This window comes from Macaca thibetana, chromosome 1, assembly GCF_024542745.1.
Source record: "Macaca thibetana thibetana isolate TM-01 chromosome 1, ASM2454274v1, whole genome shotgun sequence".
In the NCBI taxonomy this organism is placed as follows: domain Eukaryota; kingdom Metazoa; phylum Chordata; class Mammalia; order Primates; family Cercopithecidae; genus Macaca; species Macaca thibetana.
Window position 1 is genome coordinate 22,425,860 of NC_065578.1, and position 17,576 is coordinate 22,443,435.

The following is a 17,576-nucleotide window of genomic DNA, read 5'->3' on the forward strand; positions in this document are numbered from 1 at the left end:
AGGCGGCGATTGCAACACGAGCTTCGCTGCTTAAAGGGGCAGCCACACCTGCTGTCGGTGCCGCCCGCCGCTGGACGCGCTAGCTAGCAGCCGGCGAGACGGAGACAGGGTGGTTCTGGGATGCACAGTGCAGAGGCGGCCAGAACAGAGCACAGCGCCCCGAGAAATGGGCCCGGATTCCCTGGGGTTGAAGGGAAACATTTTGGCGCCGGGTCCCGACCTGAGCCCAGACTCAGCAGTGTATTCCCCAGGCCACAGGCCCTTTTGTTAGTTTGCATTGTTGCTTAGCTAGCACATGTGCATTCATATCCCCTTTCCTGCTAAAATGAAGGCCAGGAACTTGTTCCCTTTAATGGCAGAGGGGTGAGGGATGGAGGCAAACTAGTCTACTTCTTTATAGGGAAAACTAACATCTATTCAGCGCCTGCAGGATGCCAAGCACCATGCTAGATCCTTACAAGGGTTGTTTTAATTTATTCCAACAATCCTGGGAAGAGGAATGATGATCCCCATGATAAAGACTGACAGTCTGAAAGGCTGGGTAACTTGCCCAAGGTCATACAGAGAGATTCCCTGATTTGAGAGCTGGCAATGGAATCTGGGACAGGTCCCAGCTCTGGAGCCCTTGTTTTTCCAGTTAAGGGGTTCTTCTACCCTCCCAAGCTGCCTGCCGGCACAGCAGGGTCAGAGGCCCACTGCAGAGCTTTGTCTTATTCACAGTTGTATTCTTAGGACCCAACACTCAGTAAATGTTTGAACATCTCCAGGTTTCTTTTAAACAATCCTTGTGTCACAAGAGCCTCCCTGCCTCATTCAAAAATCTTCATTGCTGATAATATATTCCTCACCACTCCAGTTTAGAGAGGCTCAGAGAAGCAACCTTTGGTAGTGAGTGGTAAAGCTGCTAGAAGCTGCTGCTACATTCCAGGTCTGATTCTTGCCTGGTGCTGTGTGATTTTTATGCAAGTCTGAGCCTTGGCATTCAAAACCCTCCAGAGACAGTCCACAGCTTATTTCCTCATTAGATGGTTGAGGACAAGGTGGCAATAACCCATGATGATTAAGAGCCCAGGCTGTGTGGCCAACAGCCCTGAGTTCAAACCCAGGCCCAGACACTTTATTCGTTGTGTGACCTAGGCAAATTTTGTAAATTCTCTGATCCTTGATCCTTGATTTTCTCATCCTAATAGCACTTACCTCATAGGATCATGAGGAAATCTCCTGAGATAATGCATATAAAGCTTTCAGCACAGAACCTGGATCATAAGGAGGCTCAAGAATTGGCAGATGTTGTTATATCTCTGACTTTTTTTTTTTTTTTAAGACAGAGTCTCACTCTGTCACCAGGTTGGAATGCAGCGGTGCAATTCTCCTGCCTCAGGTTCAAGTGAGTCTCCTGCCTCAGCCTCCCAAGTAGCTGGGATTACAGGCACCAGCCACCATGCCTGGCTGATTTTTGTATTTTCAGTAGAGACGGGGTTTCACCATGTTGGCCAAGCTGATCTCGAACTCCTGACCTCAGGCGATCCACCCTACTCGGCCTCCCAAAGTGCTGGGATTACAGGTGTGAGTCACCACGCCCGGTCACATCTCTGAACTTATCTCCAGTGCATAAGACCCTTTTACTCTAGTCTACGTATCTCATTGGTCCTTTGCGGCCCAGCTTAAACTTCACCTCCTTCAAGAAGCCTCCCCTGACTGCTTCCTCTCAGTCAAATGATTCTTGCCCTCTTGGGACCCTTTGTGTGTTCTACCTCAACAAAACGAGGCTTTGTTTTCATACCTTGTTTATCAGTTAGGTTCTATGCTCCTTCAAGAATCTAGGTCAGATCTCTCTAGAATGCCCTTTAGCATCTAGGGCCTGGCTGGAGTGCAGAAGGCAGGTAATAAATACTGATTATGATTCACTCATCTGCCTGGCTGCAAAGAATAAGAGAAGTTAATGAGATCTGAAGTCAGAAAATCAGGAAGCCCAGATTAAGTCCCGCTCTCTACTTCCTAGCTAAGTGACACTGGACAGCTGCTGCTTCACTTCTCTTAACCACAATTTCCCCAACCATCAAATGTGGATAATGCTATCAGTCAGTCAGTTTCAGAGGACTTCAGAGACACTACTTAAATGACAGTGGTGGTGAGGTCACTGATTTTTATTGAGAACCTACTATAAGCTGGGTTCTAAGCACCTTGAGCCCCTCCTCTGATCCTCACAACACTACCCTGAGGCAGACACTATTATTATCCCCATTTTACAGATGAGGGAACCTGGAAGGAATTGTGGTGGAGCAGGTTTGGGGAAGGAGCAGTGCCCCAGGGCCAGGGAGGGAAATGGGGGTGGCAGGGTGGAGCTGGGAGAAAAGAAGGGAGCCAGTGAGGGGCTGGAAGCCAGTGAGGGGCTGAGAGCCAGCTCTCTGTGGTTGAGTTTCGGGCAGCTGGGGCTGGCTTTAGAGTTTCACTGCCTGGGAACTAATTCTCGCAAGAGGTGTGGGGCACAGATCTGAAATCTGCCTCCCTGAGCTTGAATTCCTGCCCCATTCATTCCTAGCATTGTGATCGTGGTCAGGTCGGTGGACCATTCTGAGCCTCAATTTCCTCATCTTTGAAATGGGGGTGCACAAGTGACCTCTCCACTTACTGTGAGGATTTAGTAAGGTGTTGGTTATAAAGTCCTTAGAGAAATGTCAGATGCATGGTAGGTACTTAATATATTTTGGCTAAGATTTCTGTGAAATGGACCAAAAGAGGCCCTCACATGGAACCAGACTAAATACTTGCAGTTTCAGGCCGGGCACAGTGGTTCAGGCCTGTAAACCCAGCACTTTGGGAGGCCAAGGTGGACAGATCTCTTGAGCCCAGGAGTTCGAGACCAGCCTGGGCAACATGGTAAAGCTCTGTCTCTCCAAAATATAGAAAAATTAGCTGGGAGTGGTGGCACACACCTGTAATCCCAGCTGCTCAGGAGGCTGAGGTGGGAGGATCACCTGAACCTCCCAGGTCAAGGCTGCAGTGAGTCATGATCATATCACTGCATTCCAGCCTGGGCAACACAGTAAGACTGTCTCAAAATAAATGAACAGGCCGGGCGCGGTGGCTTATGCCTGTAATCCCAGCACTTTGGGAGGCCAAGGTGGGTGGATCACTTGAGGCCAGGAGCTCGAGATCAGCCTGGTCAACATGGCAAAAATCCGTCTCTACTAAAAATACAAAAAAAAAAAAAAAAAATTAGCCAGGCATGGAGGTGCATGCTTGTAATCCCAGCTACTCGGGAGGCTGAGGCAGAAGAATCGCTGGAACCCAGGAGGCAGAGGTTACACTGAGCCAAGATCATGCCACTGTACTCCAGCCTGGGTCACAGAGCAAGACCCTGTCTCAAAAAAATAAAACCTCAGAGTTTCTGTCATACATGCCCTACACTTTCCCATCTCCCAGGCTTTGCTTACCTGGCTCCATATCCTCCTATTCTCCAGGCCCCTCCTCTCCTCCATCCCCATGTGCCCAAATCTGACTCATCCTTCAAGGTCCAACTCAAATGGAGTAGAAGGAGTAAAGAATCTGAAGTCAGACACCCCTGGGTTCAAACCCAGGCCCTGACACTATTAGCTGTGTGACCCACACAAATTTCCTAAAAGATTCTCTGATCTTTGATCTTTGATTTTCTAATCCTAATAGCACTTACCTCATAGGATTGTGAGGAAATCTCATGAGATAATGCATATAAAGCTTTCAGCACAGAACCTGGTTCATAAAGAGCCTCAAGAATTGGCAGTTGCCGGGCGTGGTGGCTCACGCCTGTAATCCCAGCACTTTGGGAGGCCAAGACGGGCGGATCAAGAGGTCAGGAGATCGAGACCATCCTGGCTAACACGGTGAAATCCTGTCTCTACTAAAAAATATGAAAAACTAGCCGGGCAAGGTGGCAGGCGCCTATAGTCCCAGCTACTCGGGAGGCTGAGGCAGGAGAATGGTGTAAACCCGGGAGGCGGAGCTTGCAGTGAGCCCAGATCACGCCACTGCACTCCAGCCTGGGCGACAGAGCCAGACTCCGTCTCAAAATAATAATAATAATAATAAAAAAGAATTGGCAGTTGTTCTTATGTCTCTGATCCGACCTCCAGTGCGTAAGACCCTTTTACTCTAGTCTACCTATCAACAAAGCTTCAAACTCCTTGGGGGCAGGACCCAGGCTTTGTTTTCACTTTTGTGCCTTCCTCCCCTGAGATGCCAGGCACAAAGTAGGCCTGAAATAAATGATAATAGCTCACATTTCCTGAGAACTTCCTAGGCATAAACACCCAGCTAGGTATTTTACATACATTATTTTCTTGAAACCTCCCAACTACCCTGTAACACAGGTACATTTTGGACAGATGAGGAAAATGAGACTGAAATATGTAAAGGAACTTGACAACCGTTTAAACATGAAATCGGCCAGGTGTGGTGGCTCAAGCCTGTAATCCCAGCACTTTGGCAGGCCGAGGCAGGCGGATCACGAGGTCAGGAGATCGATACCATCCTGGCTAACACGGTGAAACCCCGTCTCTACTAAAAATACACAAAAAATTAGCCGGGCGTGGTGGCGGGCGCCTGTAGTCCCAGGTACTTGGGGGGCTGAGGCAGGAGAATGGTGTGAACCCGGGAGGCGGAGCTTGCAGTGAGCCAAGATTGCGCCACTGTATTCCAGCCTGGGCAACAGAGCGAGACCCCGTCTCAAAAAAAAAAAAAAAGATGAAATCAGGACCTGAACTCAGATCTCTGTCTCCCAAGGCACTGCACTATTGTGAACAATGAACTCAGCCCCAAAACCCCATGTGAAGGAGGGTACATTCTGCTAATGAACCAGGGGTTCCAGTGCTGCAGACACTGTCGGAAGTGGAAAGACTGTGCCCCACAACTGGATGAGTAAGGGATACTTAGTACTATTTTCCAGATGAGGAAGCCATGACTTGCCACAGAGCAGGTAAGTGAGGAAGTTCCTGTTTCAGGCAACCCCAGATAGCCCTGGAAAAATCCCCAAACTAAAGCAAACTTCCATTCCAGCTGGTATATCTTCTCCTGAAAAATTCCGCAGATTCCCTGTGCTCAAAGTCCTATTAATCACAATACAAACTGCTTGACAGACTTCCTGAAGGTACATATCCCCTGTCCCAGGCTCCTCAGTGTGTCACCTGTTCACACGAATCCCAAATCACAGAGAAATCAGATCAGAGCTATGGGAAACAAGGAAGAAAAGTCCCTACTCCATCTTCTTTGTGCTTCTCCTATTCTACAATAAACATGTATTAGATTGGAGAAAAAAAAGTTATTTTTTAAAAAGAGAAACAAGCTATTGCTTTAAGGAAGTTCTGCTAGTGGTAACCCTTTTACTGGAAAATTGTTGGAAGATGGGTTCGTGGGCTTTTCTAACACTGACTGGCAAGTAGTAAACACTATATGAATGTTTGTTAAATACATAAAATTCTAGGTACAGTGGCTCACACCTGTAATCTCAGCACTTTGGGAGGCCAAGGCAGGTGCATCAGTTAAGCCCAGAAGTTTGAGACCAGCTTGGGTAACATGACGAGACCCCATCTCTACAAAAAAATACAAAAATTAGCTGGGTGTAGTGGCCTGCACCTGTAGTTCCAGCTACTTGGGAGGCTGAGGTGAGAGAATTGCTTAAACCTGGGAGGCAGAAGTCATGTCACTGCATCCCAGCCTGGACAACACAGCAAGATCCTGCCTCAAAAAAAAAAAAAAAAAGGTGGTATATTTATATAACAGAATATTATTCAGCCAAAAAAAGGAATGTAATTTTTTCTTTTCTTTCTTTTTTTTTTTTTTGAGACGGAGTCTCCCTCTGTCGCCCAGGCTGGAGTGCAGTGGTGCGATCTTGGCTCACTGCAAGCTCTGCCTCCTGGGTTAACACCCTTCTCCTGCCTCAGCCTCCCAAGTAGCTGGGACTACAGGCGCACGCCACCACACCCGGCTAATTTTTGTATTTTTAGTAGAGACAGGGTTTCACCATGCTGGCCAGGCTGGTCTCGAACTCCTGACCTCAGGTGATCCACCCACCTCGGCCTCCCAAAGTGCTGGGATTACAGACGTGAGCCACCACACCCAGCCTTCTTTTTTTTCTTTATTCTTTTTTTTTTTTGAGACGGAGTCTCGCTCTGTCCCCCAGGCTGGAGTGCAGTGGCACGATCTCAGCTCACTGCAAGCTCCGCCTCCCAGGTTCACACCATTCTGGTGTGAACTACAGTCTGCTGGGACTACAGGTGCCTGCCACCGTGCCCAGCTAATTTTTTGTATTTTTAGTAAAGACAGGGTTTCACCGTGTTAGCCGGGATGGTCTCTATCTCCTGGCCTTGTGATCCGCCTGGCTCTGCCTCCCAAAGTGCGGTGATTAAGGTGTGAACCACTGCGCCCGGCCTCTTTTTTTTCTTTTTTCTTTTTTTTTTTTTGAGACGGAGTCTCGCTCTGTCACCTGGGCTGGAGTGCAGTGGCCGGATCTCAGCTCACTGCAAGCTCCGCCTCCTGGGTTTACGCCATTCTCCTGCCTCAGCCTCCCGAGTAGCTGGGACTACAGGCGCCTGCCACCTCACCCGGCTAGTTTTTTGTATTTTTTAGTAGAGACGGGGTTTCACCATGTTAGCCAGGATGGTCTCGATCTCCTGACCTCGTGATCCACCCGTCTCGGCCTCCCAAAGTGCTGGGATTACAGGCTTGAGCCACCGCGCCCGGCCTTCTCTTTTTTTTCTTAATAGTGATGGGGGTCTCACTATATTGCATGGTCTGGTCTTGGCCTCCTGGGCTCAAGCAATCCTCCTGCCTCAGCTTCCCAAAGCGTTGGGATTATAGGCATGAACCACCACATCTGGCCCCATGAAAAGGAATGAGGTACTGATACATGCTATGACATGGAAGACTCTTCAAGACATTATGCTAAGTGAAAGAAACCAGACACGAAAGGCCACGTTTGTACGATCCCATTTAGTGAAATATCCAGAATAGATAAATCTTTTTTTTTTTTTTTTTTTTTTTTTTTTTTTTTTTTGAGATAGAGTCTCGCTCTGTCGCCCAGGGTGGAGGGCAATGGCCGGATCTCAGCTCGCTGCAAGCTCCGCCTCCCGGGTTTACGCCATTCTCCTGCCTCAGCCTCCGAGTAGCTGGGACTACAGGCACCCGCCACCTCGCCCGGATAGTTTTTTGCATTTTTTTAGTAGAGACGGGGTTTCACCATGTTAGCCAGGATGGTCTTGATCTTCTGACCTTGTGATCCGCCCGTCTCGGCCTCCCAAAGTGCTGGGATTACAGGCTTGAGCCACAGCGCCCGGCCTTTTTTTTTTTTTTTTTTTTTTTTTTTTTTTTGAGACAGAGTCTTGTTCTGTCACCCAGGCTGGAGTGCAGTGGCATGATCTCGGCTCACTGCAACCTTTGCCTCCCAGGTTTAAGGGATTCTCCTGCCTCAGCCTCCCAAGTAGCTGGGACTACAGATGTGCACTACCACGCCTAGTTAATTTTTACATTTTTAGTAGAGATGGGTTTCACCCTGTTGGCCAGGCTGGTCTTGAACTCTTGACCTCAGGTGATCCGCCCACCTTGGCCTCCCAAAGTACTGGGATTACAGGCTAGAATAAATAAATCTATAGAAACAAAAAGTAGATTAGTGGGGCTGGGCTTGGTGGTTCACACCTGTAATCCCAGCCCTTTGGGAGGCCGAGGCGGGCGGATCACCTGAGGTCAGGAGTTTGAGACTAGCCTGGCCAACATGGTGAAACTCCATCTCTACTAAAAATACAAAAATTTGCTGGGCATGGTGGCAGGCACCTGTAATCCCAGCACTTTGGGAGGCTGAGGCAGGAGAATCGCTTGAACCGGGAGGCAGAGGTCACAGTGAAGCGAGATTGTGCCACTGCACTCCAGCCTGGGCAACCAAGTGAGACTTTGTCTCAAAAAAAAAAAAAAGAGGCTGGGAGCTGTGGCTCACGCCTGTAATCCCAGCACTTTGGAAGGCTGAGGTGGGTGGATCACTTGAGGTCAAGAGTTCCAGACCAGCCTGGCCAACATGGTGAAACTTTGTCTCTACTAAAAATACAAAAATTAGCCAGGCATGGTAGCGCATGCCTGTAATCCCATCTACTTGGAAGGCTGAGGCAGGAGAATTGCATGAACCCGGAAGGTAGAGATTGCAGTGAGCGGAGATCACAACACTGCACTCCAGACTGGGGGACAGAGCAACACTCTGTCTCAAAAAAAAAAAAAGTAGATTAGTGATTGCTAGGAACGGGTCAGTCTCTGTACAGATTAAGAACCTGGAGGCTCAGAGAGGCCAATTACCACCGTGCCCACCCATCTGTGTGACTTTGGACCAGTGACTTCACTTCTCTGAGCTGTGACATGGAGAGAATGACGTGTGCCTGAGAGGGTGGCTGTGCAGCTCCGTGAATATGCCTGCCGCGCCTGGTGGGTCCTCCCGCGTCTTCGTTAGTTGTTTTCCCTTCTCTCAGACCTTTGGCTGGAAGCTGGTGGGGCTGAAAGGTGAAGGCTGCCACCTAGAGGTGAACTCCGGCACCTGCCAAAGCCTGCGAGTAGTCTTTCTTCTCATCAACAAGGTAACTCACCCGCTATGGGCTTGGGGAGGAGAAACAGGATGTGAAAGATGCAGCCCCGCTGAGAAGGCCAGGGCTACTAGACTGGCCAGATTCTTTCCAGATGTCTGTAGGCCCTGGGAAAGTTTTTCACAGCTGTTGGGTCCCATGGAGGTGATCCCATGCGGGAAGAGGGACATCCCATGCGGGAGTCAGGTCCCAGCAGAGCTGCTCAGCGCCTCCTGGGGATAATGCCACCTATAATTCCTGTAATTGTCGGTTTATTCCCTTCTTTTCCAGAGGGATCTCTGTAACACACACACCTGACCTTGTCTCTCTCTAGCTCAAGGTCTGGCAAGCAGCTCCCCACTATGGCCCAGCCACCCCCACCACCAGGTCCTTCTGATCTTCAGACCCTTCACACATAGGCCTTAGGTTTTTGTTTGTTTGTTTTTTTTTTGAGACAGGCTCTCACCCTCTCGCCCAGGCTGGAGTGCAGTGGCGCAATCTCTGCTCATTGCAACCTCTGCCTCCCAGGCTCAAGCGATTCTCCTGCCTCAGGCTCCCAGGTAGCTGGGATTACAGGCAGGCACCACTACTGCCCAGCTAATTTTATTTTAGTAGAGATGAGTTTCACCATGTTGGCCAGGCTGGTCTCGAACTCCTGACCTCAAATGATCCACCCGTCTCGGCCTCTCAAAGTGCTGGGGTTACAGGTGTGAGCCACCGCACCCGGCCCCCTTATGTTCTAATCAAACACACTCTTCCTAACTCCCCCTCTGACCTCTCAGCTCTCCCTGTTGCCCATGCTGTGCTCCCTGCTTGTCATGTCTCTCTCCACCTCTGCCACCAGAAAAAAACTGTTCTGCTCTCAGATACAAGTTTCTTCCTTCTTTTCTTTCGTAAACCAGATAAACAAATCATTGAGAATGCTGTGTACTGCCATATCCCCCACGTGATCTTAAACAGCACTCAATTTTAAAAGGGTGCATTTTTAACTCCTCAGGCTAAGAAAACAGAAACCTGGGACAAAATTAAGAATCTAACTTGGCTGGGCGCGGTGGCTCACGCCTGTAATCCCAGCACTTTGGGAGGCCGAGACGGGCGGATCACGAGGTCAGGAGATCGAGACCATCCTGGCTAACACGGTGAAACCCCGTCTCTACTAAAAAAAAAAAAAATACAAAAAACTAGCCGGGCGAGGTGGCGGGCGCCTATAGTCCCAGCTACTCGGGAGGCTGAGGCAGGAGAATGGCGTGAACCCGGGAGGTGGAGCTTGCAGTGAGCTGAGATCCGGCCACCACACTCCAGCCTGGGTGACAGAGCGAGACTCCGTCTCAAAAAAAAAAAAAAAAAAAAAAAAAAAGAATCTAACTCAACTGCTAACATTGAAAAATGACTCAGAACTCTTTTTTTTTTTTTTTGAGACAGTCTCACTCTGTCGCCCAAGCTGGAGTGCAGTGGCGTGATCTCAGCTCACTGCAGGCTCCGCCTCCCAGGTTCACGCCCTTCTCCTGCCTCAGCCTCCTGAGTAGCTGGGACTACAGGCGCCCGCCACCAGGCCTGGCTAATTTTTTTGTATTTTTTTAGTAGAGACGGAGTTTCACCGTGTTAGCCAGGATGGTCTCTATCTCCTGACCTCGTGATCTGCCCATTTCGGCCTCCCAAAGTGCTGGGATTACAGGCGTGAGCCACTGTGCCCAGGCTTTTTTTTTTTTTTTTTTTTTTTTTGAGACAGGGTCTTGCTCTGTCACCCAGGCTGGAATGCAGTGGCATGATCTTGGCTCACTGCAACCTCCACCTGCTGGGTTCAAGCAATTCTCATGCCTCAGCCTCCCGAGTAGTTGGGACTACAGGCACCCACCACCATGCCCAGCTAATTTTTGTGCTGTTTTTTTTCTTTTTAGTAGAAACAGGGTTTCACCTTGTTGGCCAGGCTGGTCTTGAACTCCTGACCTTAAGTGATCCGCCCACCTCAGCCTCCCAACATGCTGAGATTACAAGCATGAGCCACCGCACCCAGCCCAGATCTCTTTTGAAATAAGACATTCAGTTTTGAAATCGAGGTGGTTTTGGTGTTGGCCACAGTGGGGATGGTGGTAGATTATGCCAGCCATCTTTTGGAAGCTGACCCTGAGCCCTGCACCCCACCTCTTGTTAGGAATCTCAATCTATCTTCGTTTTTGTTTGTATGTTTGTTTGTTTGTTTGTTTTTGTAGAGAAGGGATTTCTTTTTTTTTTTTTTTTTTTTTTTTTTTTTGACGGAGTCTCGCTCTGCCATCCAGGCTGGAGTGCAGTGGCCGGATCTCAGCTCACTGCAAGCTCCGCCTCCCGGGTTTACACCATTCTCCGGCCTCAGCCTCCCGAGTAGCTGGGACTACAGGCACCCGCCACCACGCCTGGCTAGTTTTTTGTATTTTTAGTAGAGACGGGGTTTCACTGTGTTAGCCAGGATGGTCTCGATCTCCTGACCTCGTGATCCGCCCGTCTCGGCCTCCCAAAGTGCTGGGATTACAGGCTTGAGCCACCGCGCCCGGCGAGAAGGGATTTCATCATGTTGCCCAGACTAGTCTTGAACTCCTGGAATCAAGTGATCTGCCTTGGCCTCCAACGTGCTGGGATTACACAGGTGAGCCACCATGCTGGCCCTCTATCATCGTTTTGCAATTGTAATTACAGTTGTTTTAATGTTCTGTCTTCCTCCCCACCCCACCACCAGATTTAAGCTTTTCCTTGTCTTTTTAATTTTCACACCCCAATATCCAGCATAGTACCCACTGCAGAGTACAAGCACAAGAATTGCTTATTGAACTAAACTCAACAAAAGGTTTTTTGTTTGTCTGTGTTGAGATAGAGTCTTGCTCTGTCGCCCAGACTGGAGTGCAGTGGCCCAATCTCAGCTCACTGCAACCTCTGCCTCCCACAGGTTCAAGTGTTTCTCTTGCTGCAGCCTCCTGGGTAGCTGCGGTTACAGTCACGCAACACCATACCCGGCTAATTTTGTATTTTTAGTACAGATGGGGTTTCTCCATGTTGGTCAGGCTGGTCTCAAACTCCCGATCTCAGGTGATCTGCCCACCTCGGCCTCCCAAAGTGCTGGGATTATAGGCATGAGCCACTGCGCCTGGCTAATTTTGTATGTTTTGTTGAGACAGTTTCACCATGTTGGCCAGGCTGGTCTCGAACTCCTAACCTCAGGTGATCCGCCTGCCTTGCCTTTCCACAGTGCTGGGATTACAGGCGTGAGCCACACGGCCTGGCCAATGAAAGGTTTTTTGGAATAGGTGCAAGATCACTCACAATCTGTTTCCAAGAGACTTTCCAAGAAAGTCTGTGCACTGTCACAGTCCTTCTGTAACTCTGCCTGGGGGGAAATGGTGAGTGGGGGCCTTGTGAGGCCAAGGAGGTAGTCACAGGAGCCAGAATTGTCATGTACCTTCTCCAGGCTCACGGAGAGAGACATAACTCACTTTTTTCTTCCCCTCCCCATTCCCCTCTTCCTCCCCCTCCCTTCCCCCCCCCCATTCTTTCTCTTTCCTTTATTTCTCTTTTTTTAGAGATAGAGTCTTGCTGTGTTGCCCAGGCTGGTCTCGAACTCCTACATTCAAGCAATCCTCCCACCTCAGCCTCCCAAAATGCTGGGATTACAAGAGTGAGCCACCATACCTGGCCTATAATTCACTTGCTCACCCACTGCTCTCCCCCACCCCCTGCCCCCTACACTACTCCACCCCTGTGATTATTCCTTCCCAAACAAGCAGATCAAAAATGATGCTAAGAAGTCGGGCACAGTGGCTCACTCCTATAATCCCTGCACTTTGGGAGGCCAAGGCCAGAGGATGGCTTGAGTCCAGGAGTTCAAGACCAGCCTGGGCTACATAGTGAGACTCTGTCTTTACAAAAATATTTAAAAATTAGCTGGGCGTGGTGGTGTATGCCTGTAGTCACAGCTCCTCAAGAGGCTGAGACTGGAGGATCTCTTGAGCCTAGGAGGTCACGGCTGCAATGAGCTGTGATTGTGTTACTGCATTCCAGCCTGGATGACAGAGGGAAACCCTATCTTAAAAAAAAAAAAAAAAAAAAAAAAAAAAAAAAAAAAGCTAATAGTTGCAAAGCAAGCACATTCATGCCCAGATCTGCTTAATTATCACAACAGCCCTATGAGGAAGCCACAATTAGCCCCACAGAACTGAGCCTGGGTGTAGTTCAATGATTATGCCTGAAGGACAGCCTGTGTGTCAGGGCCCTGAATTTTATTTGCTATGTGTGGGTCACCTTTCTGAAGGCTCATAAACTTTCACACATATGATCCTCATATCACCCCCATGAGATGTATGCTATCATCACCCCCATTTTACAGATGAAGAAACTGAGACTCCAAGCATTTAGGTAACTTGCCCAAGGCCACGGGGCTGGTGACAGTAGAGGTGGTTTTGAGCCAGGGCTGTCCAGGTTCACCCTCGCAACCAATTTGTCATCCTTCCTCTGGATATTCTCTGGACACCTTGGCTTCAGCATGTGCAAGTAGGACAAGAAGACCCCCCTCACCGAGAGGTAGGAAGGATTAGATCTAATGTGTGTGTGTATCTGGACCACAGTAAATACCCAGGAAAAGAGGTCATCATTTGTGCTCCTCTCTGACAATTGCAGCAACTGGCCGCCAGAGGGGAGTCATGCACTGAAGACCTAAGCCCTTCCCAGGCCACTGGTTGAGAATTGTGCTGAGTCCTTTTTTCTCTATGCCCAAATGTGGGATCAAGGACACATCTCACCAGTGCGGAACCACAAGGGTCTTTTGACTCTTGCAAAAGAAATACAGCTTAGGCCTTAAACCCATCCAAGGCCCCTTTACCAACACCAATTCTGGGACTGGGAGGGTGGGGGAGATCCCTGTGGAGGGGGGTCCAGCTGTGTCCCATTTGGTGGTGGCAGTGCTAGGGGAGCGGCAATTATCAGTAATTCCCCTCCTGCTGGAGGCCGGGCTCCTGGAGGCACAGCTGCAGGGTGGGAGGCGGCAAGGAGGGTTTTGGAATTATCTCCCTAAGGGGTTTCCATGGTTACAGATGGATACAGGCAGCCCACTAGTCTGGGTCCTTTCTCCATATTGTCTCCTGGGGAGACAATGGGCTTTGGGGATGGGGTGGCATGCCACGCAGATCATTGCTAGAGCAGGGGCCGTGAGTGCCTGCTCTGTGAACCCCTGGACCCCAGCTGCTGGGACAGGAGTTGGGCACAGGCATCAGCCTTGGTAACCGACTCCCTGCTTTGGGGTACAACACTACCGCTACAGAAACTCAGAGAGGCTGTCCACTGAGCCACTCAAGCAAATCTGAGGCTCCAAAACAGCCAAACTGCAGAGGCCTTCAGGTATTTAAAAAGCACGCATTTTGGAGTCAGATAGTCATGTCATGATTCTGTCCCTTACTAGCTGTGTGACTTGGGCAAGTTATTTTACCCTCCTGAGTCTCCGTGTCCTTATCTGGAAAGTGGAACAACACCTACTTTTAAAATTGGTGTGAGGAAGGAATGAGCACAAAGCCTAGTGCCAAGAAGGTGCTCAGAGAGTTCCTAAGCTCAGGTGGGTTGATGGGGGGCCCTGGGATGTGGGACTGGCTCTTTACCCACTCTGTGGCCTTAGACAAGGCCCTTCTTATTTCTGGGTCTCAGCTGCTCCATCTATGACTTGGAGACTTTGAAAGGTTTATAAAGGATGAAAGCTACTCAGGAGACTGAGGTGGGAGGATCCCTTGAGTCCTGGATTCAAGACCTGCTTGGGTGACACAGTGAGACCCGCCCTGCCTCAAAAGAAAAGGAAGTACCTGGCCAGGCATGGTGGCTCACACCTGTAATCCCAGCACTTTGGGAGACCAAGGTGGGCAGATCACTTGAGGTCAAGAGTTCGAGACCAGCCTGGCCAATGTGGTGAAACCCCGCCTAAATAAAAATACAAAAAAAAAAATCCCAGGTGTGGTGGCGGGTGTCTGTAGTCCCAGCTACTCCAGAAGCTGAGGCAGGAGAATTGCTTGAACCTGGGAGGTGGAGGTTGGAGTGAGCTGAGATCACGCCACTACAGTCTAGGCTGGGCGACAGAGCAAGACTGTCTCAAAACAAAACAAACAAAAAAAGAAAGTACTTGGCCAAGCGCAGTGGCTCATACCTGTAATCCAAGCACTGTGGGAGGCTGAGGTAGGAGGATCACAAGGTCAGAAGTTCAAGACCAGCCTGGGAAACAAAGTAAGACCTCCTAATCTCTACAAATTTTTTTTTTTAAAGTAGCTGGGTGTGGTGGTGTGCACCTGCAGTCTCAGACTTGGGAGGCTGAGGTGGGAGGATCTCTTGAGCCCAGGAGTTTGAAGCTACAGTGAGCTATGATTACACCACTGCACTCCAGCCTGGGTGACAGAGTGAGACCCTGTCTCAGAAAGAAAAGAGGGGAGGGGAGGGGAGAAAAGAAAGGAGAGAGTTTGGGAAAACAGAAATCAAAACACTAACACAACAATCCCATCTTCTAGGACTTAAATACAGTTGGAATATGCAACATGTGATCACAGGGGCATGTGGTATTTGTGTAAGTAGACTCTGGTGCTGTGGCGATTAAGGGAGATTTTTCTGAAGGAGGCAGGACTTAAGCTAGGCCTTGGAGAGTCTCAGAATCAGGAAATTATTCCAGAAAAATCTCCCACGCTATGCCAAGGAAAAACAGAATCCCAGAGGGGCGAAGGGACTCAGCTCTCTGCCACTCAGTTTCAAATCTTTCCTAGTCACTGCCTTCTCCCCAAGGAAGGGTGTGTGTACATGTGGAGGAAAGGAAGGAGTAAGCAAAAACCATTGTCAGTTATGTACCATTTATGGGACACCTTTACATGAGTCAAGTTAATCATAAGCCCCATTTTATAGGTAAGTAAACTACGGATTGCTCTAATTTTTATCCAACTGATTTGGCGAAACAATGTACATGGCCCAAGAATAAACTTTGTCTCCAGTATGGAATACAAAACTTCCCCAAGGGAAAGGTAAAACAATTCCTTCTTGTTTAAATCATCAGCAGAGAAAATCAAATCGTTTACACGTATATTACTTGTCCTTCTATTAAGAGGCACGTAGCCGGGTGTGGTGGCCCACACCTGTAATCTCAGCACTTTGGGAAGCCGAGGTGGGCTGATCACAAGGTCAGGAGATCGAGACCATCGTGGCTAAACATGGTGAAACCCCATCTCTACTAAAAAAAAAAGAAAATACAAAAAAATTAGCTGGGCGTGGCAGGGTGCGCCTATAGTCCCAGCTGCTGGGGAGGCTGAAGCAGGAGAATGGTGTGAACCCAGGAGGCGGAGCTTGCAGTGAGCCAAGATCGTGCCACTACACTCCAGCCTGGGCGACAGAGCAAGACTCCGTCTCAAAAAAAAAAAAAAAAAAAAAGGCACTTGGCACAGAGCCTTGAACACAGTAAGTGTTCAGTAAATGAAAGTTGTTGTCACTGTCACTGCTATTATTAAATGTATTACTACATATTCAATGATGGGGATACAGAGGCCAATAAAACTCTCTCCCTGTAGTCCCAGCTACTCTGGAGGCTGACACGAGAGGATCCACTGAGCCCTGGGGGTGGAGGTTGCAGTGAGCCGAGATGGTGCCACTGCACTCCAGCCTGGATGACAGAGTGAGACTCTGTCTCCAAAAATAATAAAATAATAATAATAATAATAATAATAATAACTCCCTTCTGTCTTTGAGAAATTCAGCCTAGTGAGAGAAAAGGGGCTGCAAAAAAACTGATCTCTTAACTTCCTGAACACACATATACCATCTCATTAAATTCTCCAAACAACCTTTTGAGGAAAGTTTTTTCTTTCTCATTTTAGAAATAAGGAAACTGAGGTTTAGTGGGCTCCATTGACTTACCCAGACATTGTAAAATATGAATAAAATATGAAATAAAATAGTGTTAGGAGACAAACACCTTTATTGGATTAACAGATACATCAAAAAGCAATAAAGTCTATTAATTATGTAAGGCACATAGACCATAGCCCCATTTTATTAATTATTTTTATTTATTTATTTATTCAATTTTTTTGAGATGGAGTCTTGAGCTGTCGCCCAGGCTGGAGTGCAGTGGCGCGATCTCAGCTCACTGCAAGCTCTGCCTCCTGGGTTCACGCCATTCTCCAGCTTCAGCCTCCCGAGTAGCTGGGACTACAAGAGCCCGCCACCATGCCCGGCTAATTTTTTTGTATTTTTTTAGTAGAGACGGGTTTTCACTGTGTTAGCCAGGATGGTCTTGATCTCCTGACCTCGTGATCCACCCTTCAGCCTCCCAAAGTGCTGGGATTACAGGCATGAGCCACCACGCCCGGCCAGCCCCATTTTTTTTTTTTTTTTTTGAGACGGAGTCTCTCTGTCTGATGGAGTGCGGTGGCCGGATCTCAGCTCACTGCAAGCTCCGCCTCCCGGGTTTACCCGCCTCAGCCTCCCAAGTCCCGCCCGCCAAATTTTTTAGTGCGGGGATTTAGCAGGCATGAGCCTCCTGACCTCGTGATCCGCCCGTCTCGGCCTCCCAAAGTGCTGGGATTACAGGCCCCATTTTCTTAAAGACTATAAAAGACAGCTTTTACTGAGCTAAAAAAGGAGCCAGACTTTTGAGAGCTCTCACTTATGGGGCAACAGCGACATGCCAGGCATTTTCCATGTGTCTGTCAAATCCTCATAACCCCGAGAGGTAGGAACAGTTAGCTCCCTTTCAAAAGACAAAGCTGGGGTTCAGAGAAGTGAAGTTACATGGCCAGGGTTGCACAGCAAAGGAGGGCATCGAGTCAGGGCTGGGACCGAGGCTCTGACACTTGGGATAAGAGCTGGAGCCAGTCCTTTCTCCCAAGTCATGTTTGCCAAGAGGTTTGCCAAGGGCTATGCTGCCACTGTGAGCCAATCACCCTTTCCTGTCTCACTCCACGGAGCGTGATGAGTGGGCGGGAGAGGGGACAGGCGGTTCTTCAGGGCAACAGGACTTGTTTCAGC

At 48.9% G+C, this 17,576-nt stretch overlaps 2 protein-coding genes across 2 annotated transcripts in view; both read left to right on the forward strand.

Annotated features, from left to right (window-relative positions):
* Window positions 1-17,576, forward strand: part of RPL11 (ribosomal protein L11) — a 197,138-nt gene that overhangs the window by 26,607 nt on the left and 152,955 nt on the right. The window lies entirely within an intron of this gene.
* LYPLA2 (lysophospholipase 2) overlaps window positions 1-17,576 on the forward strand; it is a 293,162-nt gene that overhangs the window by 24,856 nt on the left and 250,730 nt on the right. The gene's annotated exons all lie outside the window — the stretch shown is intronic.